Source organism: Hordeum vulgare, chromosome 7H (genome assembly GCF_904849725.1).
Source record: "Hordeum vulgare subsp. vulgare chromosome 7H, MorexV3_pseudomolecules_assembly, whole genome shotgun sequence".
In the NCBI taxonomy this organism is placed as follows: Eukaryota; Viridiplantae; Streptophyta; class Magnoliopsida; order Poales; family Poaceae; genus Hordeum; species Hordeum vulgare.
Genome location: NC_058524.1, coordinates 86,865,244 through 86,880,613, shown reverse-complemented (window position 1 = coordinate 86,880,613; position 15,370 = coordinate 86,865,244).

Here is a 15,370-nt window from a genome sequence, read left to right as displayed (position 1 = left end):
GCGGCTCAGAGACTTTTGCCGGTACCAGTTGGCGAGTTAAGATTTCTGGTGTACGGAGGAACACAGAGGAGTGAATTGCCTTTGACTAAAATGGAAGCATTGGCGTGAAGATTCAAGTCAATTTGGGGCCTAATGTTGGGGATATTGCCTGCTAAAGTGACCCGCCGAATATGGGCCGGGTTGCCGTTAAGGCGATTCATCCTTTAAGGCTAGTTAGGCCTTAGCTTGGGCGGTTCGAAGTCGCAGGATGGTTATGATTTATGGAAGAACTCTGGGTTTTGCAAGACGGCGACTTAGAGACCGCGGTGGTCACGATTTGTAAAAAGGAAGGGACTCTTGTAAACCCTAAGGCTTCGACCTATATATAAAGGCGAGTCTGGAGGGGGAGAGGTAGGTTAGAAATCATCGAGAGCTAGGTTTAGGCGAGTTACGCCTTCCTTGTAATCGAATCCACATCAATACACACAAAGCAGGACGTAGGCTATTACCTCTTCTCGAGGGGCCGAACCTGGGTAAATCGCCGTGTCTCTCCCGCTTAACCCCTTTGAGTCGCCACCAAGGTGCGATGGCTCCAGTACTAAGTCCTTTCACGAGGACATCTGCCGTGACAAAACCACGACAATCACCCTTTCCTCTTCAAGGGAAAAACCAACGCAAGCTCAAGAGACGACAGAAGGATCTCTGGCACCACTATCGGGGAAGGACTTTTGTTGCCGTAGCAGAAGGATTTCTGGCACCATTGCCGGGGAGGATCAAGTCAAGAACTCATCCAAGTAGGTGTTGCAAACTCATCTTTTGCATTTACTTTTTTGCGAGTTGCCTCTCGTTTACCTCTCCCCCAATTTACAATTTGCCTTTTTGGTTTGCCTTTTCGTTCGCCCTTTCTCTCGCTTGCTTTCTGTTCGTCTATGTGGGATAGTCTACCTGTCCTCATGGCTAGATCCACCACTTCGATGGATTCCCCTGAGAGCGAAGTTCTCAATTTCAAACAAATTGATTAAGATAACTTAAAGGACGCTTGGTATAGGATTTGCAATGCTCAGAGTAGATCTACTCATAAGCAATCCACTACCATCGTGCTTCGCAGTTTTTATGTGGGTGTTTCTCCTTGGAATAGGTATATTTTTGACACCATCGTAGGTAGAAATTTCTTGGGTAGCCATACCATTGATTCTCGCAGCGCTCTAATAAATTAGGTAGGCTCACCCCCACTCATGGTTAATGGAACTACCTTAACTCTGGAACATGTGATGCGTAGGCTGGACGTCAATGAAAATAAAGTTTCTGCGATTGAACTCACTGAGAATTTGGATTAAAAGATCCACAATCAAATCACTCAGTACGGATCCAAGGTGGGAACGGTTTTGAAAAATTTGAAGGAGAAGGAACCCACAGTTAACGAAAAGTTAGGTCATAATTCCGCTAGGATTGGCAAACTAGAGGATGTTATAACCAACTTGGGTTCCGCTTTTGCCGCTGTGCAGAATACTCCAAATTTTGCCCACAATAAAGTCACCAAGTCTGTTTTTGTTTCCAAAAACAGTGGTGGATCATGTAGCAAGAAATATGAAAACCTTAAGATGATAAGTGATCACGCCACTTATGGTTTGAGCACCAAAGACGACGATACATGATTCTATCGCTTTTATGCCTAGCTAAGGGCGTTAAACAATAGCGCTTGTTGGGAGGCAACCCAATGAATTTTTCTTTTTCTTTCTATTTTGTTGTGTCTGCACCATCATAATTCTGTTGTGATTGTGTTTTTTGTGTTTGAATCAAGCAAAACCTTTATGACTAGTCTTGGTGATGGTTGTTTGATCCTCCTGGAAAAAGACAGAAACATTTCGCTAATGAGATGTTTTTTAATTTTTATTGAGAAAGAGATTTTGAGTTGATTCTTTTTGCTGTAGGTTGATATATCTTTTGCCCAGGCAGTCGTAATTTTTCAGATTTTTTGAGATACCAAAAGTATACGAAGTATACAGATGGCTACAGACTAGTTTGTTTTTGACAGATTCTGTTTTTGTTGAGTTGGTTGCTTGTTTTGATGAAACTATGGTTAGTATCCGGGGGTACTAGCCATGGAGAAGTGAGAATACAGTATCCCAACACCAATATATATGGAATTCAAGTTTGCTACAGTACCAAAAGAGTTGGTAGTTTGTTTTCTTGTGCTAATGTTATCACGAGTTTGTGTTTAAGTTTTGTGTTGTGAAGTTTTCAAGTTTTGGGTGATCTCTCATGCACGATGAGATAAGGAGTGGAAAGAGCTCAAGCTTGGGGATGCCCAAGGCATCCCAATCCGAATTCAAGGACACCAAAAAGCCTAAGCTTGGGGATGCCCTGGGAAGGCATCCCCTCTTTCGTCTTCAATCCATCGGTAACATTACTTGGAGCTCTTTTTTTATTCACCACATGATATGTGTTTTGCTTGGAGCGTCTTGTATCGTAGGAGTCTTTTCTTTTTGTTGTGTCACGATCATCCTTGCTGCACACCTTTTTGAGAGAGAGAGACATGCACTCATCGTGATTTTGCTAGAATGCTCATAGTGCTTCACTTATATCTTTTGAGCTCGATACTTTTGCTCTATGTGCTTCACTTATATCTTTTAGAGCACAACGGTGCGTGATTTGGTAGTTGGCTTATGCTATGAAAGTAGTCCCAAAGGTGATAGGTACCCAAAGAGGAGGCAAAAACCTCCCTCTTCATGTGCATTGAGTAGAAAGAGAAGTCTTGATTCCTCTCAATTAGTTTTGAGACGTGGATTTGGTAATATTAAGAGCTATGTTAGTAGGGTGTTGTGAATCTAGAGATACTTGTGTTGAAGTTAGTGATTCCCGTAGCATGCACGTATGGTGAACTGCTATGTTAGGAAGTCGGAGCATAATTGATCTATTGATTGTCATCCTTTGTGTTGAGGTCGGGATCGCGTGATGGTTAACACCTACCAACCCTTCCCCTAGGAGTATGCGTTTAGCACTTTGTTTCGATTACTAATAAAAACTTTTGCAACAAGTATGTGAGTTTGTCATGACTAATGTGAGTCCATGGTATAGATGCACTTTCACCTTCCACCATTACTAGCCTCTCTAGTGCCACGCAATTCTCGCCGGTACACAAACCCACCATATGCCTTCCTGAAAACAGCCACCATACCTACGTACTATGGCATTTTCATAACCATTCCGAGATATATTGCCATGCAACTCCCACCGTTCCGTCTCATGACTTGTGCCGTTACTCTCATATTGCCATTGCATGATCGTAAGATAGCTAGCGAGATGCTTCAACGTCATACACCAAGCTAGATCGTTGCACATCCCGGTACACCGCCAGAGGCATTTCCTATAGAGTCATCATCATTTTGAGCTTTGAGATGTGAGCAAATAAAAGTGTGATGATCATCATTATTAGAGCATTGTCCCATGTGAGGAAATAAATAAAATAAAAAAAGAGGCCAAGGAACCCAAAAAAAAATTTTAAAAAAAAGAGAAAAGAAAAAAATAGAAAAAAGAGAGGCCTAAGAGCCCAAATAAAAAAAGAGAGAAGGGACAATGCTACTATCTTTTTCCACAATTGTGCTTCATAATAGCACCATGTTCTTCATGATTGAGATCTTCTTGCTTTGTCACTACCATATGCTAGTGGGAATCTTCATTATATAACTTGGCTTGTATATTCCAATGATTGGCTTCCTAAAAATTGCCCTAGGTCTCCGTGAGCAAGCAAGTTGGATGCACACCCACTAGTTCTCCTTTTGAGCTTTCACATACTTATAGCTCCAGTGCATCCCTTGTATGGAAATCCCTACTCATTCACATTGATATCTATTAATGGGCATCTCCATAGCCCTTTGATACGCCGAGTCAATGTGACCATCTCCTCCTTTTTGTCTCACAACTACCACCACACTCTATTCCACCTATAGTGCTATATCCATGGCTCACGCTCATGTATTGCGTGATAGTTATAAAAAGTTTGAGAAAGTAAGGGTGCGAAAACAATTACTTGGCCAATACCGGGGTTGTGCATGATTTACATTAGTTGTGTGAGGATGATGGAGCATAGCCAGACTATATGATTTTGTAGGGATAACTTTCCTTGGCCTTGTTATTTTGAAAGTTCATGATTACCTTGCTAGTTTGCCTGAAGAATTATTGTTTTCATGTCAATAGCAAACTATTGTTTCGAATCTTACGGATCTGAACATTCATGTCACGTGAAAGAAGTTGCAAAGGACAACTATGCTAGGTAGCATTCCACTTCAAAAATTCATTCTTTATCACTTCCCTACTCGAGGACGAGCAGGAGTTAAGCTTGGGGATGCTTTATACGTCTCCAACGTATCTATAATTTTTGATGGTTTCATGCTATTATCTTGTCAAACTTTGGATGTTTTGCATGCCTTTTATATATTTTTTGGGACTAACTTATTAACTCGGTGCCAAGTGCGAGTTCCTGTTTTTTCCATGTTTTTGACCCCTTTCAGAGGAGATTTTGAAACGGAGTCCAAACGGAATAAAATCCCCAAAAAGATTTTTTCTGTAACACAAGAAGATCGGGAGACTTGAGAAACAAGGCAGGGGGTCCCTAGGGGCCCCACAAGCCCTCACCCCGCGGCCAGGGGGGAGGCCGGGGCCCACAGGCTTGTGAGCCCCCTGGACCTCCTTTGCCCTAGGTTTTGCGCCTATATATCCCCAAAAATTCCACACAAAATTAGGAGATCATTGAAAGTACTTTTCCGCCGTCGCAAGCTTCTGTCTCTACAAGATCCCATCTGGGTGCCCAGCTGGAGGGGGGATTCGGATACGGAGGGCTTCTTCATCAACACCATGACCTCTCCGATGACGCGTGAGTAGTTCACCATAGACCTACGGATCCATAGCTAGTAACTAGATGGCTTCTTTTCTATATTGTATCTTCAATACAAAGTTCTCCATGATCTTCATGGAGATCTATCCGATGTAATCTTCTTTTGCGGTGTGTTTGTCGAGATCCGATGAATTGTGGATTTATGATCAGATTATCTATGAATCTTATTTGAGTTTCTTCTGATCTCTCTTATGCCTGATTTCATATCCTTGTAATTCTCTTCGAGTTGTGGGTTTTGTTTGGCCAACTAGATCTATGATTCTTGTAATGGGAGAAGTGCTTGGTTTTGGGTACATACCGTGTGGTGACCTCACCCAGTGACAAGGGGTAGCGAGGCATGCATCGTGTTGTTTCCATCAAGGGTAAAAAGATGGGGTTTTCATCATTGGTTTGAGATTATCCCTCTACATCATGTCATCTTGCATAAGGCGTTACTTTGTTCGTCATGAACTCAATACACTAGATGCATGCTGGATAGCGGTCGATGTGTGGAGTAATAGTAGTAGATGCAGAAAGTATCGATCTACTTGTTTCGGACATGGTGGCTATATGTATGATCATTGCCTTAGATATTGTCATGACTTTGCGCGGTTCTATCAATTGCTCGACAGTAATTTGTTCACCCACCATGATAATTGCTATTTTGAGAGAAGCCTCTAGTGAACACTATGGCCCCCGGGTCTACTCCACACCATATTTTCAGCCTTACACTTTTTACTTTGTTGCACTTTTCGCCTTCAGATCTCACTTTGCAAACAACCTTGAAGGGATTGACAACCCCTTTAAAAGCGTTGGGTTAAAGCTCTTTTGTGTTTGCGGAGGTACTCTGGACTTGACGAGATTCTCCTACAGGATTGATACCTTGGTTCTCAAACTGAGGGAAATACTTACTGCTCCTGTGCTGCATCACCCTCTCATCTTCGAGGGAAAAACCAACGCAAGCTCAAGAGACGACAGAAGGATCTCTGGCACCACTCCCGGGGAAGGACTTTTGTTGCCGTAGCAATGTTCTCGCGGGTCCTTACTGCATAGGGAAGCGAATAGGGATTTCAGCTCGTATGGCTGAACGTTCATTTTGGTTGACTACCCCGAAAATTCCACACACCTATAATCTCACAAATTTCTGCCAAAGACATGGTAAAAACATCCTCATATAATCTGAATTCAATCATGGAAGTTTTATCATTATATCTAAATCAATTGACAAAATAATAAGTGATTTTTGGATTGTTGCACACGTCGTGTTACGAGATGTGTCAAACCTGCAGCTACACAGAGGTTATCAAACTCATTCTTAATACCTGTCGCAATAAGAAAATATGAACACGGCTATGCCATGGCACCTGCCGTGTCCGTCTCATGGAAGAACTCCGGTGGCACAATATCATCATTGTAACTTCTCCTCGCAGTAGAGGATGAAGTTGCATCTCTAGTTAACCTATCAGTAGGCTCAGGTATTTTTCTTCCCAAGCCATCCCTTTGCCTTTCCAAACAAGCTCATTTCTGAATTTTTTGGTTCATCACAAAAATGGAGGTTTAAGCAAAAATGAGTTGGAGCAAACTATTCTACTCACTCCCCTTATACATAAGCTTGCATGAAAACTTCAAAAATAATTTTCTAAACATGCCTGCAAGCTCATATGAACAGCACCAAGAGCTCCTAAATACTCACAAATAAGACCACCAATCAAAATTTTAATTGCAGGAGTGGAGGTGTCACATACGAGGGAGCAAATTCTCAAATTTTCGATGCAAATGATGGGATGTAGAGAGAGATCGAAATTTGCCACCAAGAACAGCGAGAACTCGAGCTCCAGCAGAAAAATCGGGATTTTCGGAGTGAGAGAGAGAGAAGGGAGGAAGAAGTACCTGGAAAGGGGCCCAGGCGACCTGTGGGCGCGACCAAGGGGCAGGCCGCGCCAGCTGGCCGCTTGGACAGAGGGTGGCCCCCCTGGCTGGCCCCATGTGCCCCTGTGTCACTTCTTCGATGGAAATTTTTATTTTGAATTTTCTGCAATTTTTCTGACAACTTCACTTTTGAATTTTTTTCAAAATACTAAAAGCTGCAAAACTTCCGGTAAGCTCGAAACAATAGTCAAACATATGAAGTTTCAAAAACATTAAACTTTGGTACAACAAGGAGGAAGAAAGATAGAGGAAATGAAAACATAACAAGCTTCTCTTTTTACTCATATTAACCATATTTGTTAGCAAGGTTGATCAAGTCTTACTACCAAACAGGTATTATATTGAGCAAAAAAGTTTCACTTCTCATAAAGCAATCATGGTACCTTTATTTCAATTGATATTGTCCCCTCCATAATGGTTTCGTATGTGTGGTGCACACTTAGAGGACAATCCCACTCTCCAACCTTCACGGTCTCAATATTCTCAAAAGAATTAAGGCCATGCCTTTTATCAATCTTCTTCAAAAAATATATCGTGTGCTCCTTCTCATTAACATTGAAGATCACCTTTCCTTTATTGCAATCAATAATAGCACCTGCGGTGTTAAGAAAAGGTCTACCAAGAATAATAGACGTGCTCCCATCCTCGGGCATGTCAAGTACAACAAAGTCAGTAAGTATCAAACAATTAGCAACTTCAACGGGCACATCCTCACAAATACCTACAGGAAGGGCTGTTGACTTATCACCCATTTGAAGAGAGATATTTGTAGTGATTAGTTTACCTAGAGAAAGCCTTTTGTAAAGAGAGAAAGGCATAACACTCACTCCTGCACCAAGATCACATAAAGCAGTTCTGACATAATTTTTTTTATGCAGCAAGGAATGGTGGGTATACCTGGATCACCGAGCTTCTCAGGAATCTTGCCACTGAAAGAGTAATTAGCAAGCATAGTAGATATTGCCTCATTATGAACTTTTCTTTTATTAGTGACAATATCTTTCATATACCTTGAGTACGGAGGCAACTTAATAGCATCAGTCAAAGGAATTTGAATAAAAAGAGGTTTCATCCATTCACAAAATATTTTGTAATGCTCTTCTTCTTTAGTTTTGAAGGACTTACCTCGGAAGGGCATTGATTTTTGCACCCATGGCTCTCTTTCCTTCCCATGTTTTCTTGCAAAAAAATCTTCTCTAGTATACCGTTTGCCCTTGTCTGGTACTTCTTATTCTCGTATCTCAGGAGAACGAGTCTTCTTATTATCTTTATCCGGTTCAGCACCATCCTCAGTTTCAACATCGGAAATAGATATACTATTAGGATCAACAATAGGTTCTTCCTTAGTTATGGGATCATTAGAGTTGTCAGCTTCCTTATGTTTCTTCTTCTTCTTCCGGGAGCTGACAATGTCTTCTTCCTGCATTTGAGAATCTTACTCGATCCTCTTTGGACGCCCCTCCGAATAAAGGGGGTCCTAGGTATATGTACCTCCTCGGGTCTTTATACCATATGCCTGCATATCAACTTGTTTGGCATTGTTAGCAAGCAAATCTTTTTGCACATTCGAAATTTGTTAAAGCTGAGTTTGAACCATATGAAAAGGCTTAACAAGACCTTTATCATCATTGACAGTTCTACTTAAAACATCCTGCAAACCTTTGATAGAAAGGGAATTATCCTGCAATTGGCTTTGAATCCGCTCATTAAAGTGATTTTGCTTGACAAAGAAAATATCAAGCTCATCTAAACATTGATCAGGAGGCTTACCATGAGGGATGTCACTTGCATTGAATTCTAAAAGAGAGTGTACCTCTACCATAGGTGGGTGAGTGGTAGGCTCACATAATTTCTCAATAGGAGGTAGATTTTTCACATCTTTAGTTTTAATACCTCTCTCTTTCATAGACTTTTTGGCTTCTTGCATAACTTCTGGGCTCAAGAAAAGCATACCTCTCTTCTAGAGTGGTGGTGGTGGTCCAGGAATGGACCAATCATCATCATTCTTAGCTATCTTGCCCACTAATTCTTCGGCATCGTCCGGTGTTCTTTCCCTGAAAACACAACCAGCACAACTATCCACATAGGTTCTAGATTCATCAGTTAGACCGGCATAAAATATATCAAGCAAGTCATTCTTAGGAATTCCATCTACCGGTCTAGCCTTAATAAAAGTGCAATACCTCCCCCAAGCTTTAGGGAGGTGCTCATCTTGCAAGTGTTTAAAGTTAGAAATTCTTTGTAAAGCACCACATTGCCTATGAGCAGGAAAATATTTAGCAACAAAGGATTGAGCTAAATCTTGAGGACTCTTAATAGAACCACATGGTAGTGCATCATACCATGCTTTAGCATCTTCCTTCAAAGAGAACGGAAGTAGCTTAGTAACATAATAATTTCTCTTCTTGTCCTCTATAGTGAATAAGCCACCCAACTCAGTGAGTTTGGTAAGGTGTGCAATAGCATCGTCATCTTCTCTGCCATAAAAGGGGTCAATTTCTACTCTGGATATAAGTGAAAGATCAACAGAGAAATCAAAATCAGCATCCTCAATGCAAATAGGAGATGAAGCAAACTTAGGATGAGGAGTAAACTTGTTCTTCATAGAATGCTTTTCAAGTAGCTTCTTAACAGAAGCAAGGCCAGAGTCAGCACACTTTGTAAGTTCCCTGCATAAATCATCATCAAGTTCAATATAATCATCATCAAGAATTCTTTCCTTGAGACCACTCAAGTCTGGATAAACAAAAGATCTACCAATGTGGTAGCATATAACAGGAAGTTCGATTCCGGACTGCTTAGCAGCCTTAGGAATCTGAGGCTCAATAAAATAACCAAGTAAACCAGGCTTATCAATAGAAGTGGAAGCATCATCAACAGTATCACGCATAGTAACAGACTCTATAGAAGCATCATATGGTGGTGGTGGTGAAGCAAACTTACTTATAACGGAAGGTGAATCAACCATAGCGCTAGTGCTGAGAATAGTACCTTTTCTCGTAGTGGATGGTAATATTGGAACCTTGGGGTCTCCTTTTTACCCATAGTGAATAAATTGCAGCAAGCAAAATAACTCCAAGTAGACTTGTAAATAAAGCTATGCTCCCCGGCAACGGCGCCAGAAAAAGGTCTTGATAACCCACAAGTGTAGGGGATCGCAACAGTCTTCGCGGGTAAGTTAACCGAATTTATTGATTCAACACGAGGGGAGCCAAAGAATATTTATAAGCTTTAACAGTTGAGTTGTCAATTCAACCGCACCTGAAAGATACTTGCTTGGCAACAAAATACTAGTAGCAACGGTGATATGGAAGTGATGGTGGCAACGGAAATAATAGTGGCAAGGCAATAAAAGTAAAACGGCGAAAGTAAAGTAACTTGTGACTAGCAGGATTAAAACACTGTAGGCTAAGGAGATGGATGGTTGGTCATGGATGAGAGATATCATGTACTCCCTCTGTCCCAAAATAAGTGACGCAAATTTAGTACTAAGTTAGTAAAAAAATTGTACTAAATAAGCGACACTTATTTTGGGATGGAGGGAGTATTTAACTTGGGGCAAGGCACATAGAAAAGTAATGATCATCTAGGCATATATCAAACATTAGGCATGTATCCCGAGGTAGTCATACGTGATTGCAATAAGAACTTGCACGACGTCTTTTATCCTACCATCCTGCTATCAGCAGGGCCAAATGGAACTTATGGATATTAAGGTGCTCCTGTGAAAGAGCACCGGAACAAAGCCATAACAATCAATGGATAGATGGAATCCTCAAACTATAGCCCATCCCATTTGGTGTCCCAAGTTTTCACCATTGGGATCGCCGGTTCCGGACTATAATAGGTGCATACTACTCATAGATAGGATCTAGAACACAAATATATTGATGAAAACATAAGATATTGAGATCTAAAATCACGGCACTCGGGCCCAAATTGACAAGCATTAAGAGTAACAAGTAGTAGCAAAGATGATAAACACCATAGTAGATGATAGGCAACATGCCCCCAACAGTACGACGAACTATTACATGATCTAACTCATCCAATCTCTCCCATCCCCTTCACCTACAACAGGGAATTACTCACACATGATGGTAGAAGCCATGGAAGGATGATGGAGTGGTAATGCTGATGACGATGGTGACGATTTCCCCTCTCCGGAGGCCAAAACAGCCTCCAGATTAGCCCTCCCAAAGAAGAACCGAGGGTGGCGGCGGCTCTGCGTCGGGAACTTGCAAAATCATAGTGTTACCTTCATTAAGAGGGCCCAAACTTGGGTCAACACCGTCTCCCTTGTCTCCTGCTATGTATCGTTCCAAGATCCACAGTTCGGACCCCCTACCTGAGATCCACCGGTTTTGACACCAACATTGGTGCTTTCATTGAGAGCTCCCCTAAAGGATCGTCAGAGGGATCAATGGCTCGCTCCGTCACCAGCAAAGACATAAACACCAGGGATATCTTTGTCCCCGGCCAACTTTCTGCCTTCCCTAGTACTTTCCCCGCACGTAAAAGCAATTCATCACCAGATCGACAGGTTCGCCCCGGGCCAACAATTCATGTTTGATGACTTAGATTACGTCTCCTATGCCCAAGGCTATCTGATCCTCGCTAGGATCTCGGCTTTGGCCGAAGATCCTGGAAGATCCCGGAAACCCCAAAGCCTTAACTTCGGGTCCCTTCCCCAACCTTGAGTCCGGGATAGTGCCTACCTCAGATTCGACCTTGAGCACGGATCTGACGTCTGCGTTTGAATGCCTAGGGGTAACCTCGCCTGAACAGAATCCCCGTGCTGACACACCAAAGATCAACTCTGCCAAAATTCTGAAGACTAGTCTGCCCAATCCCTCGTTATCAAACGAGGTGCTGATCTGAACCCGAACCAAGGATAGTTCTGATGGCTCGTCCCCAATCTATGATCCTCTCGGCTTTGTGTCCAGGTGGAGGGAACTTTATTCCCCACCCACCACCCACTTGATAGCCGCTATCGAAGATCTAATCGATCTGTTCGACTTCTCCTTAGAGGAATCTGAAGATATTAACACGACTGTGAATACACCTATTCCTCGTGCAATTTGACAGTGGACTACCACTTCCATGTACGACGTGTACATGGTGGAGACCCCTAAATAAGATGGTGCCACAGGGAAGAAGGATGACGACACACTGGTCAAAAACATTGGTTACGAACCCGTCTGGCTCGGTCGCGAGCGCAAAAAGCCTAAAGCTCGTAGGGGCAAGGAAAGTAATGCGGGAACCAGAGCTAACCCCACCCCTGGCGATAAAAAATCATGTCGAACCCGCGGACCTTGAAAATAACCTCGATGATCTACCCGAGCACATGGATCCGGACAAGCCTAAGGATCTCGATGATTCCGAAGACAACAACTACCTCCCTCCGACCGAAGAGGAGGAGAGCTTGGGAGACGAACATTTCATCACCCCCGAAGAACTGCTTGATCAAGAAGTATTCAAGCAGAAGCTTATAGCCAATGCTCAGATCCTTAAGATAAAACAGAGGAAAACTAAAGCTGAACATGACTTCATCAATGAAAGATGGACGAAAGGTCTAGCTGCCGAAGAAGGGTACGGCCAGGAACGACGGGGACACAATAAAAGTTACCCACGTCGTAGGTTGCTGCCACGGTTTGAATATGATACCTTGGAGACCGCAACGCCCGGATTCGCACAAGACGACCACCCGTACCATCCCCCTCGAGGATGGGAGAGGACAACTGGGACCGCGGAGACCACCCCGAACACCTACATAGAAGGAGAATAAAGCCGGCTCAGCCCAAAGACCCATTTGACCTATGACACAATATTAATGCTAGAACAGGATAGGCAAGATCTATTTATGTATCCATAGGTCACACTCCCGCTAGACGGGACGAGTACCAAGCTCCACTCGATGAGAACGACGGAGTTCGAGAACATCAGCGACGCAGGATCTCATCCGACCTCCAGTATGATACAACTAGGATAAGGGGCTCCGTTCACCCAGTGTGCTTCAGAGATGAGGTGATGCAGCATCAGTTCCCCGAAGGGTTTAAACTCATAAATATAGAGCAATACGACGTGACAACATACTTGACCGTATGGATTGAGGATTTCCTTCTCCACATTCATATGGCTCGCGGAGACGACCTCCACGCCATCGAGTGCTTCCATTAGAGATCAAAGGGCCAACGAGGCATTGGTTGAACAGCCTCCGTGAAAACTCCATTGGGAGTTGTGAAGAGCTCGAAGATGCTTTCTAAGACAACTTTCAAGGCACTTATGTCCGACCCCTGGGTCCGATGACTTGAGGCACATCATCCAACAAGCCGATGAATCATCAGGGGAACTCTGGAATCGCTTCCTCACTGAGAAAAATCAAATTATTGATTGTTCAGATGCTGAAGCATTAGCTTCTTTTAGAAATAATATACAATACGAATGGTTAGCTGAGACGCTCGGACAGGAGAGGCCGAGGACAATGGCATCCCTTACCTCGCTGATGACCCGCTTCTGTGGGGGCGAGGATACTTGGCTAGGCTGTCCGAACAACCCTCGTGCAAACCCCGACACATCGACAGTCCAAGATGGCAATCGAAACCCACGTCACAAAAAGAACGAGCATCAACACAATGGCAGGGAAACCAATGAAATGGAAGTTAAAGCCAGATTCAGCAATTCCAGGGTCGGACCGAGGAAGAAACCTTCTAAAGTAAATCGGGATGGGACGACCACGCTGGACAAAATACTTGATAGGACCTGCGAGATCGACGACACCCAAAACATGCCCGCTAGTCACACCAACTATAATTGTTGGGTAATCAAACAGGCGAGCAAAAATATAGCCCAGGCCAGGGAAAGAGTCCCCGCAACAAGGACGATGAAGAACCTCGTGGGCCAAACAACAGGGGCCAAAAGCAATTTCTTCCTGAGGTGAAAACTGTGAACATGATCTATGTCACACACATACTAAAGCAGGAGAGGAAACGTGTACTTCGGTATGTATACGCATAGAGCGAGCAGCTCCGAAGTACAACCCATGGTCGGCATGTCCGATAACTTATGACCGCATGGGTCACCTAACCAATATTCGGCATGGAGGTCCGGCAGCCCTCAGACTCGACCCCGTCGTTGATGGGTATTATCTCACTCGAGTCCTGATGGATGGAGGCAGTAGCCTCAATCAAATTTACGCAGACATAGTGAGAAATATGGGCATTGATCCATCAAGGATAGCACCCAGCAACACCACCTTCAAAGGAATAATCCTTGGTGTCGAGGCTCGTTATTCAGGGACCATAACTGTGGAAGTAGTGTTTGGTTTACGCGATAACTTCCGTTGTGAAGACTTCATCTTCGTCATTGTTCCTTTTAGCAATGGGTATCATGCACTCCTCGGCCATAAAATGTTCAGTCGCTTTAATGCCGCCCCCATTATGCATAGATAAAGATGAAGATGCCAAGACCTAAGGGTGTCATTACCATCAATGGTAGCACTAAGCGGTCCCTTTGAACAGAGGAACATACTGTGGCTCTAGCAGCCGAAGTACAATCTGGAAATATGATTCTGAAGAAACAGCTAACCGTTAAGGAGCACAAACGAGCTTGTGCTCTGCCATAGTTCCTAGATCCCTCACATGATCAAACTAAATAGGGACACGCTCCCCACAACATCACCTCACCACCAGCAAAGTACGTGCCTCAAAGGAAACATTTTGCGCTTAAGATACCATGGAAAGCTGTGGGGATTAATTACACGAGACCAGGTGTTCGGCTAAACCAAACTATGGTCATGAACATCCTCCGTCATATGCAGGTAGCATAAAGGATCAACTTTGTGTCAAGCTACTCACACCTCGGCGGCTTCTCAAGACCAGCTTTGTTAAAGGACCGCTCGCCGACGTCCCCCTTTAAGGAATATTTCCCGAAGAGTGAAGGTGCAGACATGCGGTAGGGCGTCATAAGGGACATCAAGTCAGTTGTACAAAACCCTATGTAGACCTTTACTCTGTAAACTTCTTCTTTTTCCTATCTATAAACAGTTGCTTGATGCAATTCGGACTGTATGGATACGAGTTAATTGGAAATAAGGAACACTCTTTATGGTTCATTATCCTTGCTACATTTTTTCTTCCTCCTTCTTTTCTGAACTACTTCTTAAACACCAACACAAGCCTGTTTTTATACACGTGTTAGATTCTACTAGTTAAATTGACCGAGGGCTTGGATGTCATGGTTGCCTTTAGAATCAGTCGGATACTATTTGGTATTACATGTGTGCGGAGTCTTGGATTTGTGTTATATGTATCGGTTCCGAATTATGTCTTGCGTTGCCCTGTGCTTACCTCTTTATGTTCTGCTCATTCGGCTAAAAGGGTAAAGGGAGAACCGGTGCAATTGTACTTCTAGCTGGTCTGGGTAAGTGCCTCAGCGGAGAAAGCCAAAAACTGACTGTTATAATAAGCGAGAACTCGTCTGCGATCTGAGGACAAATACTAAATTAAGAGCCTCTAGAGGCTCATTGCCTTATGCGGAAGGTTTGGAGTCATACAAACCAAGTGATATTTTTTTATAGTGCGGTATAGC